General features: G+C 40.6%; 1 long non-coding RNA gene across 1 annotated transcript in view; it reads left to right on the forward strand.

The window, feature by feature from the left end:
- The first annotated feature begins 3,164 nt into the window (after positions 1 to 3,164).
- LOC116183307 (uncharacterized) overlaps positions 3,165 to 14,276 on the forward strand; it is a 39,852-nt gene continuing 28,740 nt past the window's right edge. The window contains exon 1 of the long non-coding RNA XR_013342045.1: positions 3,165 to 3,293. This is a non-coding gene — a long non-coding RNA (uncharacterized LOC116183307). The remainder of the gene's footprint in view (positions 3,294 to 14,276) is intronic.

Genomic DNA, 14,276 nt, shown 5'->3' on the forward strand with positions numbered 1-14,276 from the left:
TCATATGTCCGAAGCAATGTGCTACAAAATAGCACTAGCATGGAGATCAGAATATAGCAAGACTGGCTGTAGGAAGTGCTATAGTAAAATGGCAAGAAAATAAGTGTATGTGAGACCAGAAGGACATTTTTCCTACTAGAAAGTCTCAAATATGCTCACTCAAACTTATTTTGACATACTCTGAGGACCTAGCCTAATGGCAGAGACATTAAACTTTGGCATTAAGGGAGTGGACTGTGTAAGTTGGCTGGAAGGGTACCCAAGAGGTTTTATTATTTTTGCTTATGGTATTTATGGCAAAACAGCTTCATTTTTCTAGGAATACATCTTATTTTGTTTCCTTCTGAGACTTCTCTGTTACAAGAAGTTGTTGATTTATAACTATGCAGAAGTAAGCAAACAGTAAATTTCTCAGAAGTGTTTCCATTCTGTTTTTCCAAATGTGGTAGGCATCTAAAAATCTCACATTGTTCCATGTGACAGGAAAGCAGAGCAGAAGATCAACTTGGGGTTTTGGCAAACAGTGCATGTTCATGAGGCCAAAGAGTGAGAATAACTTGGTACCACAGCAGCCAAGGAACAGACACCCACAATTTGTTAGAAGAAGAGGAACCAGAAGAGACTCAAAAGTCCTCTAGCTTCTTACTTCAAAATAATTTGGTGGGTGAGAAATTCTCTTAAGATCAAATCCTGCTCCTGTCTCATCAGAAAGGAGAATCCTGGTCTCCAGTTTTCTAGTTGAATACCTGGAACTAGTGTAAAACAGTAAGAGACTCGCTACCCCTGAGTCCTGCTGACTTGGTGTGAATCATATGCATGGAAAGTTCCCCTTCCTCATTCTCCTTCTGCTTGAATTCACATGGGAAGTTTGATTCCAGATTGATTTTTATTTCATTTCTCCTGAATTTCAGTCTTTTTGTGGGGGATCCATCCCAGTGCCATCGACCATCATTTCCTCAGGCTGCTGATGCCAGCCTTTGCCTCCAAGTTCCTTGCAGAGCTTGCTGAGCCTCGAGGGGGTGGCAGTGAGAGAGGGAGGCAGCCAGAGCTGCCCTAGGCAGCGCTGCCTTTGAGCTGCTGCTGCTTCAGTGCTCAGCCTGACAGAGAAACAAAATGGAAATTATTCAGGAGCATGAACCAAAGTGGAGGCATCCCAGATGCCTTTGGCAGAGGTTTATAGATGTCAGCTTTTGTGTTTCCTTGGTGCATGAGTCACTGTGATTATGCTTAAATCCTTAAAATGCCTTTTAAGCATTCACAACAGCATTTTTCCACCTGTTTGTGTGACTACTTTGAAACACTAACTTCAGGTACACCCAGGCCTCTGCAAATCAATGAGAAGCCAGGTTTGACCCAGAAGCTGTTTAGCCATGTTAGCAGAGTCCAAAACATGGTCTAATCTCTCTGGCAGGTTTTAAAAGCTTAAGATCAGACATTTTTTAGGTGGCTTTCCATTATAAGAGTGGGTTCTTGTGCAGATGGAGAAAAACAGAGGGAGTCTGATCTTGCAGTTACTTGCAAAGTCAGGCTGACTTTATCCTACTAAATTGCAGTAAAAGAAACAACAAACCTAAATAACATGACAGATCTTTACTCCATTTTTTCATTGCTTCTCCTGTTCTGGGGGAGCTGCTACCCTGTCAAAATAGGATGTGTACAGAAGAAAATACCAAAAAGAAAATCAAGCAATGAATGAGGTATTCTCATTATACTGAATTTTGTGGTGGAAGATGGGACTGTTCCCTGGGACACCATGTACTAGATCATGGCATGATGTGTAACTTCAAACTTTCTCAGTGCCAGTTTTGTTGTGTTAATGTTTGGGTGCTCTGCTGAGTTGGCACTGCCGGATGCAGGTTGTTCCTTATCCATTACTGGCAGGAAACATTGCACCAGAAGGGTGGATACAGGCACCCTGGCTGCTGGGCACTTGCAATAGGAGATAATTTCCTGAGTGGCATGAGACAGTGTGGTTTGTATATCATGTAAAAAGCCCATCTCTTGTGGCATTTTCCTCTGATTGCTGAGTCCACTGCAGAAGAGTAAAAACATATGACACTTAAAAATAGGATATATCCTCAACCATTGCAAACGCCATCTGTTCTCAAAGAAACAACTGGTAGGAAAAAATAACCTTGGGTTGAAACCTTGCATGAAGTTGCCATTTAAGATAAGTGGGGTTGGCTTTGTTATTTTTATTTTTTTGGAGGTGTGGAGAAGGGCTGTTTGATGGCAGCTGAAAGAAAACAGATATGTGGAACTGGAGTGTGCGTGTTACAGACGTGCAGAGAAGTCGTGTCTTGAAGACCTGTTAAAATTGTGGGACCAGGCATCACAGTGACACTGGAAGGAACCCATACATTATTTTAAATCAGTCCATGCAGTCTTCAGCAAGGTGTCTGCCCACCACCAGAAGGTGCTTTCTAGAGAAAATGTCTACATTGCTAGTCATAAGCACATAAGACCTAATTTTGCAATTGGACACAGTTCTCTGGTGAATGGTATGGCTTCTTCACCCATTCAGACTCCAGCCAGACTGGTACTGAGGAGTCAATCAGTAGCTTAGGGAATGCTGACTCCATCCCTCTATGCTGCTCCTGCAAAGCACACTCACAGCCATCACCTCTGGTAACAGGAGCGAAGTTTCTGAGCTTTGGCCATTCCCAGGAGTCAGCCATGCTTCTTCTGGCCCTGTCAGGCTGTGATTAAATGACTGAAGAGAATTTTGTTTTCACATCGTGGCAATTTGCTGTTATCCATGGAATTTCAGTATCTAGTCATAATACCACCTACCCCAAGTCTGATGGAAATCCTGAAAGCTCACTAGTGGACTTGGTCACTTACGCTGTTTTGGATACCCTTCTGAGAAATCCAGTGGAATACCTTTAGCATCTACCCATGATTTCTTTTGGTGCTGAAACTGAACACAAACAGGAGCAACTCACCTCCTTTACATGGGCTGATGGTTTCAGAACACCTGTGGGTTATATGCAGCTGCAGTAGCACATGAAATCAGCAGGCCTCAGTAGCAATATAAAGCCTGTGTCTTGATAGTCTTGTATGGATCAGAAATTTGAAAATGGGATGGCTTCATTTCAGTGCTTCTGCCCCTGCTCTATACTAATGTGAAGAGCAGCTGACTTGTACTTAGGACATATGCCAAGAAACTGTGCATGAGGTAAAGGGAACACTGCATGGTGTTTTCTCAAACAGAATAGTCATGTTCCAAAGCAGTGTCCTAATCCTGTCAACCTCACTGTTTTTATGCGTTCCAAGTGGGACAACATGGTGAGGTAAGAAAAGGGCATTTTAATGAATAGATTTGATAGTGATATTTCTGAATAATTTCTTTTTTTTGCATCTCACAGCACAGGAATAGCTACAGTGATGTAATGTTTCTATTTAGAATTGTTTTCAAAGTGTGTTTTGAGTTTGGTGTCTGCAGTATTGAAAATTTTGCTTTGGAAAGGAGTGCACCTAAGGTAAAGGCTGTGTGCATGCATTTTCAGGCTCTGTTTCTCTGAATTTGGAATGCCATGCTTCTGATCCTCTTATCTCTAGTCTGAACATTGGAAGATTTGAAGGGTACTAGCTTGTGCTCTGCTTTTGTGACAAGCAGATGAGGGATGAGACAAATCTACTAAACAAATTCTCTGCTTTGTGGGGGAATAAGGCAATAACCTGCTTGCCAGTGTTTGGTCCTAGTAGACCTAACTCCTGAGATAAAGACCTTTTGATACTTAACCCAGGGAATGAGTAATTCTTTTGTGATGTGCTGCCACAGCACATTTCTGTGTTCTGGCCTTAACTGTGCATCAGCAAAACCTGGCTGCATTGCCCCACTATAGAGTAAAAAACCACTGCGACCTGGAGGGTAAAACTCCATGGAAGCATGAGTGATGTGGCTGGCATAGTCCACAGTGGTGAGAGAGCAAGCTTCTTATTTCATAAGTGACAAGACAAAAAAACTCAGTTTTGCAGGAAACTTTCTTTTTTTTGTCAAACTCTTTCTACTGGAAGAGTGTGACTAATTTACCAGTCCACATACAGGGCAGTAACAACAAGCCCTGCTTGAAACAAAGTGTGCTATTCTTGCAACACAACTCATACTCCTAGATTTGAGTCTTGCATGTGGGCAGACTATAGTTAACATTTTAGTACTCTAGCAACATTTCAAACACACTCTGCTTTTGTCTACCAGCTTTTTCATTTCTTGGCACTCTTGATCTTCCATGGTGGAAGTTCAATATCTCTCTTAAGTTGAAATAAAATCTTCTGTACTCTAAAATGTTAGATCAGCCTTATTATTATTTTTTTTTCCAGCTGTCAAGCTTAATGCGTTTTTTAAAGCATCCTCCTACTTTAAGGCAAAGGTGTGAAAAGTGAATATATAACAGTGCATATATATTTATTGTGCATGTATTTGTTTGTGAGAGACCAGGACTAAAAATTAAATTCTCTTACCCCCAAAATCTGATGCAAGTTCAGCCCTTCTCACAGCTTTAGATCTACCTGTGAAGTTTGTAGCATTGTGCATCTTTTTAATGGGCTAAATGAAAACTTTGGTTTGGAGCAATACTAACTTTTGTCCTAAAACATATGAGTTTGCTTTTAATACGTTCCCATCATGGACTCCTGTGTCTGCATCCTGTCATATTCTCTTCTGTGACTTCCAACTCATGTTTGCCGTTCTGCCTAATATTTAAACAAGTTCATTAGATGTGACCATGCTTTAAAAATATGAACTGCATTTTTCAGGCTATGGACCAACACGTTAAAAACCATCTGTGATATCAATTGCTCAGCTTATGCTTTCTGAAGAGCCTGCTTTACTTAAGGCAAATGCTCTGCACTTGCAGAAAATAAAGGTGGTCATTAAGTACCTCAACTCACTTTTGAATATTTCAGCAAAGATTCTATCATTACAGCTTTTATTGTATCTAACCCTATGGTTCTTTTGTAAATGTGGCAGGGTTAAGTGCTTCTGTAATTCATCCCAGTTATTTGTGAGCCCAGATGTGGAGTTAAGTAACTAACTTCAAACACATGACTTTGAAAACAGGTGATGAGAGTGGTGAGTGAAAGCTAAATTAAATTTCACAGCCTGAGGCTTAGGCAAAATATCCCTTTGGCTGTTCAGGTTAATGTCATTACCAGGGGAGACTTCTTCCTGAAGCATTTATTCCAGACGTGTTTCTTTAGCCTTCTGCTCTGCTTGGCTGACTGTTTGCAGTGTATCTTTGCTCTTTTCTACATAAATACGTTGAATTGCCAGATATAGATTTAGGAATTATCTTGGGCCATTGAAATTGTCTCTAAAGAAGGTAAAAAATACTTCTGAGAGAAAAAAAAAAAGTAATTCCAGGTTGGATTTTTTAAGCCACACTGGTTTAGCCATGCTGAGGGTTACCTCGAAGTGTAGCTGTGTAAAATGCAGTGAAGCTGACATGAAAGTGAAAGGGAAAATGAATGCTGCACAAAAAACTCTATGTTTACAAAGTCACCTTCTGCACTGCAGGGACACTTTAAAGAGGAACATTAAGAATGATAAACTTTAGCTGTAGAGCTCTTCTGAATTTTAGTCCTTTTAAACATATTTGGCTTTCAGTACCTTATGCCATATGAGAACAACAAAGGACTCCTCAAAACAGCAATACAAAATGCTGCCAGCTTGAGGTAAAAATTCTCAAAGACTTTCTCATTTCTTGCTCATTATGTCCTGTTCCTGCCCTCAGCCACTATCATTGGTGGGAGTCTCGATTTTACCATTGAAGCAGATGGGCTTTCTGCAAGTCACTGAGGAGTTCTACTCTGTTATTTAGTTCAGAGAAAAAAAAAAAAAAAAGCCAACCTCCTCCTCTGCCCTCCCTCAGTCTGGGCTGTTAGCTTTTTAGACTAATGCTTGGATGTACTGCTTGTCTAATGGAACCCTACCTTCAGGTTCTTCATCTGTGGCTTTCATTCTGGTCCCCACCCCCTCCTCAAGAATTTGAGCACTTCAGACTTCTCTCAAGGATTCCTGATTGGAGCAAAAGCTGAGCAAAAGCAATTGCAGCAACAAACCAAACCAAAATACTTTCAACAAGTCTACAGACCACATAGAAGCCCAGTGTATGTGTTCTGCACATGTGCAGCACCACAGCAGAGCACAGCTCAGAGTTTTGCCTGGATGTGTCCCTGCTCCTGGAAGTGACAAACTCACAATACATGCCCCATACTTCTTCCTGGGGATGCTTTACCCAAGCTTCTGAGTGCATGGTGTGAACAGCCACCATCACCTATTATAAACTGGTTTTCTTATATTTTAACTGCTATACCACAGGTTGGGAACCAAGTCTGACCTTAAAAAGATGTAGACTCAGTTCTTATTGGTACTCACACCATTTTTATGCCCTTTTTGTGCCATCAACAACAGAAAAGTTCCTTTGCCCTTGCAAGAGTGCTACAATGGGTTTTGACATGCGTAAGAATCAGGAACCAACTATCTCCAAGTGCTGAATGATTTATGAACATATATTTAGTTAAAGGACAGATGACCACAGCAGTCTCTGTTTTTCTAATGCACTTTTTGCAGTCAGAGAGTAAAATGTTGAATGAAGCAGAGTGTCTGAGGGCACACCTATATAAATTAGGCCTGACAGCCTCACTTTCTCTACCCACACTCTGGCATTTATGGAAATTCCCCACTGCTCCAAATCCAGCCAACATGGAGCATGGACAGTGAACAGTTTGAATCTGTGCCAGCCTGTGTACATGAACCCTTCAACTTTTCCCAGTTACCCTTGTGGCTTGGGTGCCTCTTGCAAAGATGGTGTCAGCCTGTCACAGTGACCCATTCTTCCATTGAAGATTTCAGATGTCCAGATATGTGTCTTCTGTTGTTAGTTGTGGCTTCTTGCAATTCTGGAAATCCCAGTATCATCATCATGCGAGACAGTTTTGACTATCGCAGTTTGGGTAAAACATGTTGCATCACACTGCACAAACTGTCGGTCATGCATGCCCTTGGCAGTTCACTGAGCTTTGCTCAGCCATCTGCTTCCACCAGTTTCTTCCTCAGAAGAAAAGCTTATCACCTTGGTCAAACAAGACCCCAGGCTCACTCTGTATTTCTAGCTTTTCCTAGAAATACCTGTTTTCATGTCTGATTACTCTGGGGTCAGAATTCTCTGACTAGTTGTTACATCTTGTCATAGGAGACATCCACATTTTTTTGGCTCAGTCTGGTCCATTTCTGGTATATATAGAATACAGAAATTGTCACATCAATATAAAACATCTTTGGGACTGTCATGATCCCCACATTTCAATTTTATATGGCTGATGTGTATTTTTGTAGATATATCAGTTGAAAATGTTCATGAAACTTCCCTGTTTCAGTTCTTACTTGCAACATTTATTTCTGTTTAGTTTGTTTGTTTCTTCTTGTTTGTTTGTATCACCTTAAAAATTCCCTTTTCCTATTGGATTCCCAAGTCACCACATGAGTATGTTGGCATCCATAATAAAATACAGAGACCTCATTAAAACACCTTTCTTTTTAAAGTAGTTGGGAATGTTGAATTCTGATGGTATAGTTGGTGGCTGACTTAACAAGATAGCAAAAGTTTTTTCAGAGCGGAGGTCTGCTGCTGTGCCAGGCTGATTAGCTCTCACATTTTATGACTGTGTGGTCACAGCTGAAATTAAAAAGATGACTGTGTGGTCATAGCTGAAATTAAGATGTTAAAGTAAATTATCCTTCTTCACTTCACTGGAGTGTGTGGCCAAGTTAATCAGCAGCATGGACTTGCTGCATGACACACAGAAGGCACATCTTTTTGTCACCTTTCACAACAGTGACACTGTAGAGGCACAGAACTTTATTGTTGAAAACACTCTCAAATTCATTGCCATTATCACACTAGCTGATCATGTAAAGATAGTCTGAATTGTGAGGTAATATTCTGCTTACTGAGAGAAATGTCTGAACAGAAACACAAACTCCCCTTGTACAGTTGATGAAGTAGCCCAAGGTTCCCAGAAGAAAGTGGGAATTTGAAAGAGCTACCTTACTGAACAGAAACAAAAAATGTAGTCCTAGGACTCATTTCATGTTTAGCTATGCTTTACTTAAGCAGCTATTTCTGTTTTTATTTTTAGGGTATGCTAGTAAAGCAGATTCTGGATTAAGATCATAATTTCTTTTTCCGAGCTAGAAAATAATGTCCTTTTCAGTGAGCCCCCTTTCTTTCCAGCCTGGAGTCTACAGCTTCAGATGGTAATAATGATTTTAATATTTCTGGCTGAGAAATGTAGTCATTAATATACTCATGCAGAACTCACAGCAGTGACTGTAAATTACATGGTACTCTGGAAACACAGCGGGATGCATTTCCTTCCTTGGACAGTTTATTACAGGGCCTTCATCCCATGGCATATTACCCATATTTAATTTGCATGTTGAGTAATCTCATTGTGCCAAGTAACAGTGTTCTCCTGACTGGTGAGAACGCCTGTCTGTGACAGTGAACTTTCCCTCATGGTCTGTGGCTTGTCCTGTGTGAGAGCACCAAGAAAAGAAACCAGGGCTGAAATTTTCAAATTTCTCCTAGGGATTTGCCTACTGGTTTTAATAGGACTTGCGAGGATTAACTCTTCCTTATGAAGATCTACACCATGGTCTTTACTGAGAACAAGATCTACACTATTGTCTTTACTGAGAACAATATAAAAGGTTTCAAGAAGTTCCTTTTGCTTTGTCTGTGGCCATTAATTTGGGTGTGAGATGTTATGGCTGGCAGTATTTTTTATAAACAATCACAGAATCAGATGAAACACTTAGTGGACATCAGAGAAGGGGCCCTGTCTGAATTTTCTGGGTTAATTCTGAGGGGAATATGTTTAGCTGGGATGACTGCTTTACTGGGGACCATTCTAGGTATTGTTTCCAATAACAGTGGCAAAGAACAATGACTGTTGCTTAATCAGAACAAAAATAAGACATATTTGCCTAATGAAGATATATTCAGCTGGATCCAAGTCATTAAGTGGTGCTTAAATTCATATTACAGTCTAAACTTCTGGAAGTTTCCAAATAAGTATTTAATGAAGATATAAAGGAACAAAGGTAATTTTGAATTGTGTTGGGGGTTTTTCTGTGTTGTATTTTTACATCTCTTAAAAACTACTTAGACTAAGGTTTTTCATAGCTTTTCTTTTTTTATGGCTGTTAAAATACAATGATTTACTCTTCATCAAGGTGCCTCAGTTCAGAGGATTTTAGTACATTGTTATTAGCATCTAAAAGTACAATCTTTTCATGTGCTCCAAGCTCAGGGTTTTCCTCTATGGGCAATTTTTCTGCACATGCTTGCAAAACCTGTGACACAGTAGTGTGTCCTGATGTCAGTCACCTGGTGGAGCAGCAGGTAGAGGACGTGATATTTTCAGGTGCTGACCCATGCTCAGCTTGTGGTTCCAGAAAACCCTGTGCAGCCTTTTGCTAGCACAGCACTCATCTCTGAGGTGGGTGGGGAGGAACTTCCATGCATATGGAGATAGAAGCACCAGAGTCATGGGTTGGAGGGGAAAATCCCTCAGAGAAATGGAAGAGTTGGTAGAGTTGCTACAGGAGTGGGGAGTGGGATTTTCCCCTCTTCTGTATTTTCAAGACCCCATCAACATGCCATCCCCATGGGGACTGGGAAGAAGCCTGAATGATAAAGTTGCTCAGCATTATTGTGATTCACACCTGAACATTGCCTGTGACAAACTACATCTTCCTGCCAATAAACCAGCTGCTGTCTCTAGCCTTTGAGATAAAGAAAAGGCCAGAAGTTGTGTATGTACTGGCACAGGTAAGTGAGGGTCTGCTGGCAGATCACATTCTGTGTGATAAAATTAGATCAAAGGCATATTAGTGCAAAAAGTCTGACATTGAACAGACCTGTAATGTCTATCAAGTGCAACATTAAGGTGTCAGATAAGTTTTGTCCACAAATATTTTATCTCTGCTATTTTGGATCAGATGCACTGGTTTAATCACAAATTAGAACTGGAAAATGTTGCTTAGGGGATCATATATATACTTATAGGAAATTACCCTGAGACTGTTATCTTAGAGCAACAGCTTTATTTTAAAGTCACACAAGTACACTCTGTGCTACCCTGAAACATCAGTCTCATCTGGCAAAACTTCCTGAAGTAGTTAACCTTTACTTTGCCATCAGAAGGTATTTGGTTTAGTTTTACAAAGAAAAAGTTGATAATTTTGACATATGTATAGGCTTGTTACATCCCTACTTGTATGCCAGTGAAGCTTTGAAAGCACTTCCACTTCTTATCTTTGACCCAGTCTTGAGATAAGGGAAGATTTCCATCAGGCATCTTCCTGACTCAGCTCTAAGGTCAATAATGTTCCTACTCTCTTACTGTGACATAATGCAGTAAAGCCATTGCAGCTACAAGTGTATAAATGAGTAGGCTGAGGTCCATGCTTTGCCAAATTTCTCCCCAGCAGCATAGGGCTGATTTCCCCTTTGGTCTGGGAGGATGAACACTGGGTGTTTTTCTCAGCCTTGCTGTAGTGTGGTGTCTGAGCTGGCAGAGTGACATATTGTCACGGGGCAGCAAGCCAGGTCTGAGAGTATTCAAGTATCCATCCTTCCTTCCCTGCCTGTGCATTCAGTTATGCAGGCAGACAAACTGTGTCCAAACTGCTGCACAGTGGGTGGATATGGGGGTTCTCTGGAGGCCATGGAGGAAAGTGGGCATGGCTCTGTCTGAATGCTAAAAATTCGAACTTCTCAGAGCATCATGATTTACACGTGAGGCTAATAAATGAATGAGACCTGGGGAGCAGCTCTGTGGAAGGGGACTTGGTGTTGGTCCTGGTGCACAAACAGCTCAGTCTGAGTGAGCCGTGTGCCGCTGCTGCAGCAAAGAAAGCCAGCAGGATGCTGTGCTGCGTCAACAAGGGCATCGCCAGCAGGGATGGAGAAGTCATTGTCCCTCTCTAATCATTGCTTGTCAGGCTGCACCTGGAATACTGGGTTCAGTTTTGGTCCCCACAATGCAAGAAGCTGTGGACAGGCTGGGGAGGGCCCAGAGAAAGGCCACAAAGATGATCAAAGGCCTGGGCAGGCTGATGTGTAAGGAAAGGCTGAGAGAGAAATGGATTTGTTCAGCCTTGGGAAAAGAGGCTTAGGAAAACCTCATCACCATGTTCTAGTATTTCAAGTGTGGCTACAAAGAAAGTGGATATTCCCATTTGCAAGAAGTTACATGGAAAACACAAGGGGTACAAATTATTTTCAGTAAGATTCTGGACAAAAGGGGGATTTTTTTTCACAATGAGAACAAGCAGCCCTTGGAATTACTTTCACAGGAAAGTGGTGCATTCCCCAGTATTGGCCACTTTTAAGATTCAGCTGGAAAGGGTGCTGGGCTGTCTTGCCTAGACAATGCTTTTGCCAAAATAGGTTGATATTCTATGATTCTATATGATAAATTACTTTCAGCACTGTTGTGCCAGCCACACTGTGAACAAGCAGTGCCTGTTGTCCTGCACTACTTTTTCTTTCCACCTTGCAGTCTCCCTGCTCTCCTGCATTCTACCGATATCAAGAGCAATGGGCAGAGCAGAGGTCAGTCTCTCAGCTAACTGTGTTTTAATGCAGCCTGCAGAGAGGATTTTATCTGTTGGAATACCTTAACTGCATCTTAGGCAGGCTCCCTGAAATCCAGAAATTCATCTTGCTTAACGCATGTGGAATGTGGTGCTTAGCTTAAAGGAAGACTCTTCTTTCTCCTCAACTGGGAACCTCTTTAAAATCTCAGCACACCCACACGCTGAAGGTCGGGCTCATTTGATGTGTACCCAAGCTCTCCCTGGGTGGTACAACACATTGCTGCCTCTGCACAGCTTTCCTTTTAATCTGCTGTGCTGGGGTTTTCAGCAGTGAGACTATCACAGTCTCTCTGCAATACAGAATCTCTGTAAAGAAACACTTTACACTATTTTTGCCAGTAAAAGGGTGAATTAAAAAAAAGAAAAAGGCATTCTGCCTGTCTTTCTAAACAAACATATGGTGTGAGTCTTGATGTGAATCCATAGGTCTGCTGAGGTATGTGTTGATATGCTAGATGTATGAAGAGAGGTATTTTCTCTTATGGAACATGTACTGTCTTCTAATTCTCACTATTATGGTAAACCTCAGCTCAAGCCCTGTTCAAATTCCCATTTTGATCACCCAGCCTTGTTTCCCAAAACGGTACAATGCTGAGTGGGGGCAAATTATTTTACAGCTGTCATAATGGAGGACAAAATTAGTGCAGTATTAATGTGAGGATTCCTAGTTAGTGGAGTCAATACTTTCAGGGCTCAATTTCTGCCTCATTCATGGGTTAGACTGAAGTTCAGCCAACAACTTAAAGGCCTAAGAAGAGCCTATTAAAATGAGGCCTAAATGACAGAGATCATAAAAAGAGGGATTTCTCTTCTTCAGTGTATCAGGGTCTCATTCTTTTGTTTCCAGGTCTCCTTTGGTTCACACCAGTCACAGACCCAGGTCTCATTCTCAAGGTGTGAAATAACTAGGAGTCAGATATAAATTTCCTCAGTCTGAAACTTTCTTGAAACCTGAGGCATGTGTTAGGTATTCCAAGGTCTTTGCTTTAACCTTACACAAGAAACTGATTGTATTTGAGGCATATCTGTAATTAAACTGATTGACTATTTAAATATGTTATGGCTGGATAAAAATAATGTTTTTCATTCCATTGATACTTCTCTGTTCACTTGCAGTGGTGATACTTCTCATGTTGGCAAAGGAGAAAGCAACATCCCTTATGCTCTCCAGGGAAAGAATGGCTTGTTGGACTAAAGTACTCATGAGGGAAACACATGATAAAGTTCCTGTTCTGCTGTTTTCTTGTGTCTTGGATGAGATCTTGGAAAATCATCAAACAACTGCTGCTTTAGCAGTCAAGAAGCTTTATGTGAGAAACCAAGAAGATGATTTTTTTCCAGAACTGACATTTTTCTCTGAAATAGTTTTTGTTGACCAATTTGGTCAACATAATTTGTGATGAATAACTTCTTGGTAATCTCTACTGTGAATAGCTTGTGTAAAGCATGCTGGCCTTTACTGGAATGCAAGATACAGTTCCAAGGCATGAGAGATGCAAAGATGTGTTGCCATGCTTTTGCAAGGAGTTGGAAGAAGTTGAAAGTTGAAATGAGCCTTTACTCATTTCAAAGCATACCTTCACAATCCTAGCATTTCTCTCTGCTGAAGCAAAACAATTACTGTCCTTCCCAAACTCTTGTTCCACCATGGCAGTCTGTCTCCAAGTAATGCAAACCACAGAAGGTCTGGGTGCATCTTCAAGCAGTATCATGCTGCATCACCTCATGGAATAGCTATGATTCACCAAGTTTCAAATCTTTTAAAGATCTTGGTATCATTCAAGATGAAAGTTATAAATCATTTTGAGAGCAGCTGTTTTAAAGTAGAGGTATTTTCTCTGAGAAGACATTTAAAAACACATTTATTGCAGTTTTTCAATTTTACATCAGAAAAGTCTGAGCATATCCCATTCAACTTCCACTTCTTGTATCAACTACTTATTTTTCCAAAAAGTTGTAACTAAGTTAGAAAGAACCACTAGGCTAATTATTAGTTTGATAAAAACAGCCTGAAAATCCAGTGCTGACCACTGAGGTGCTTCTTCAAACATCTCTTTTGAACATCTCTATTGAAGTGCTGGCTGTAATGGCAATAACATTAATATTTGGAGGTCCACATCAGGAAAATATGTTCATGTAATAAGTCAAATTGGGGTTCTCTTTCTATATACCTTGTAAATGCACACTAGAGCAATAGTCACTGGATAAATTTATTGTTGTGATCTGTTAATAAGAGAGTACAGATTATTCATACAAATGGTGCTTGTTAAGGCTAGCTTTGCAGGGCTAGGTTTCTGTCTGACCAAGTGATACTGTATTAATGGAAATAGTTTTCTTTAAAGAAATTTCATCTCTTGGACTGTTAGTGAAGAAAATAAGAAGCTTCAAAGACAAGGCAAAAAATTCAACCATCACAATGTGTGAGAATGCATTACTTAATATTACAATGTTTCACAGCTGGAGAAAAATTAATGTGATGGTTTGCTGGAATGCATTCAGAAAAGGTCACCTAGACTTTTGCCAACCTCTTCTGATCAAAAGTCATTTTTATAAAATTTCAGACGGGTGGAAAACTAGTTTTGCTCTAAAAGCTGAAAGAAAACAA

Source organism: Lonchura striata, chromosome 1, assembly GCF_046129695.1.
Source record: "Lonchura striata isolate bLonStr1 chromosome 1, bLonStr1.mat, whole genome shotgun sequence".
Taxonomy (NCBI): Eukaryota; Metazoa; Chordata; class Aves; order Passeriformes; family Estrildidae; genus Lonchura; species Lonchura striata.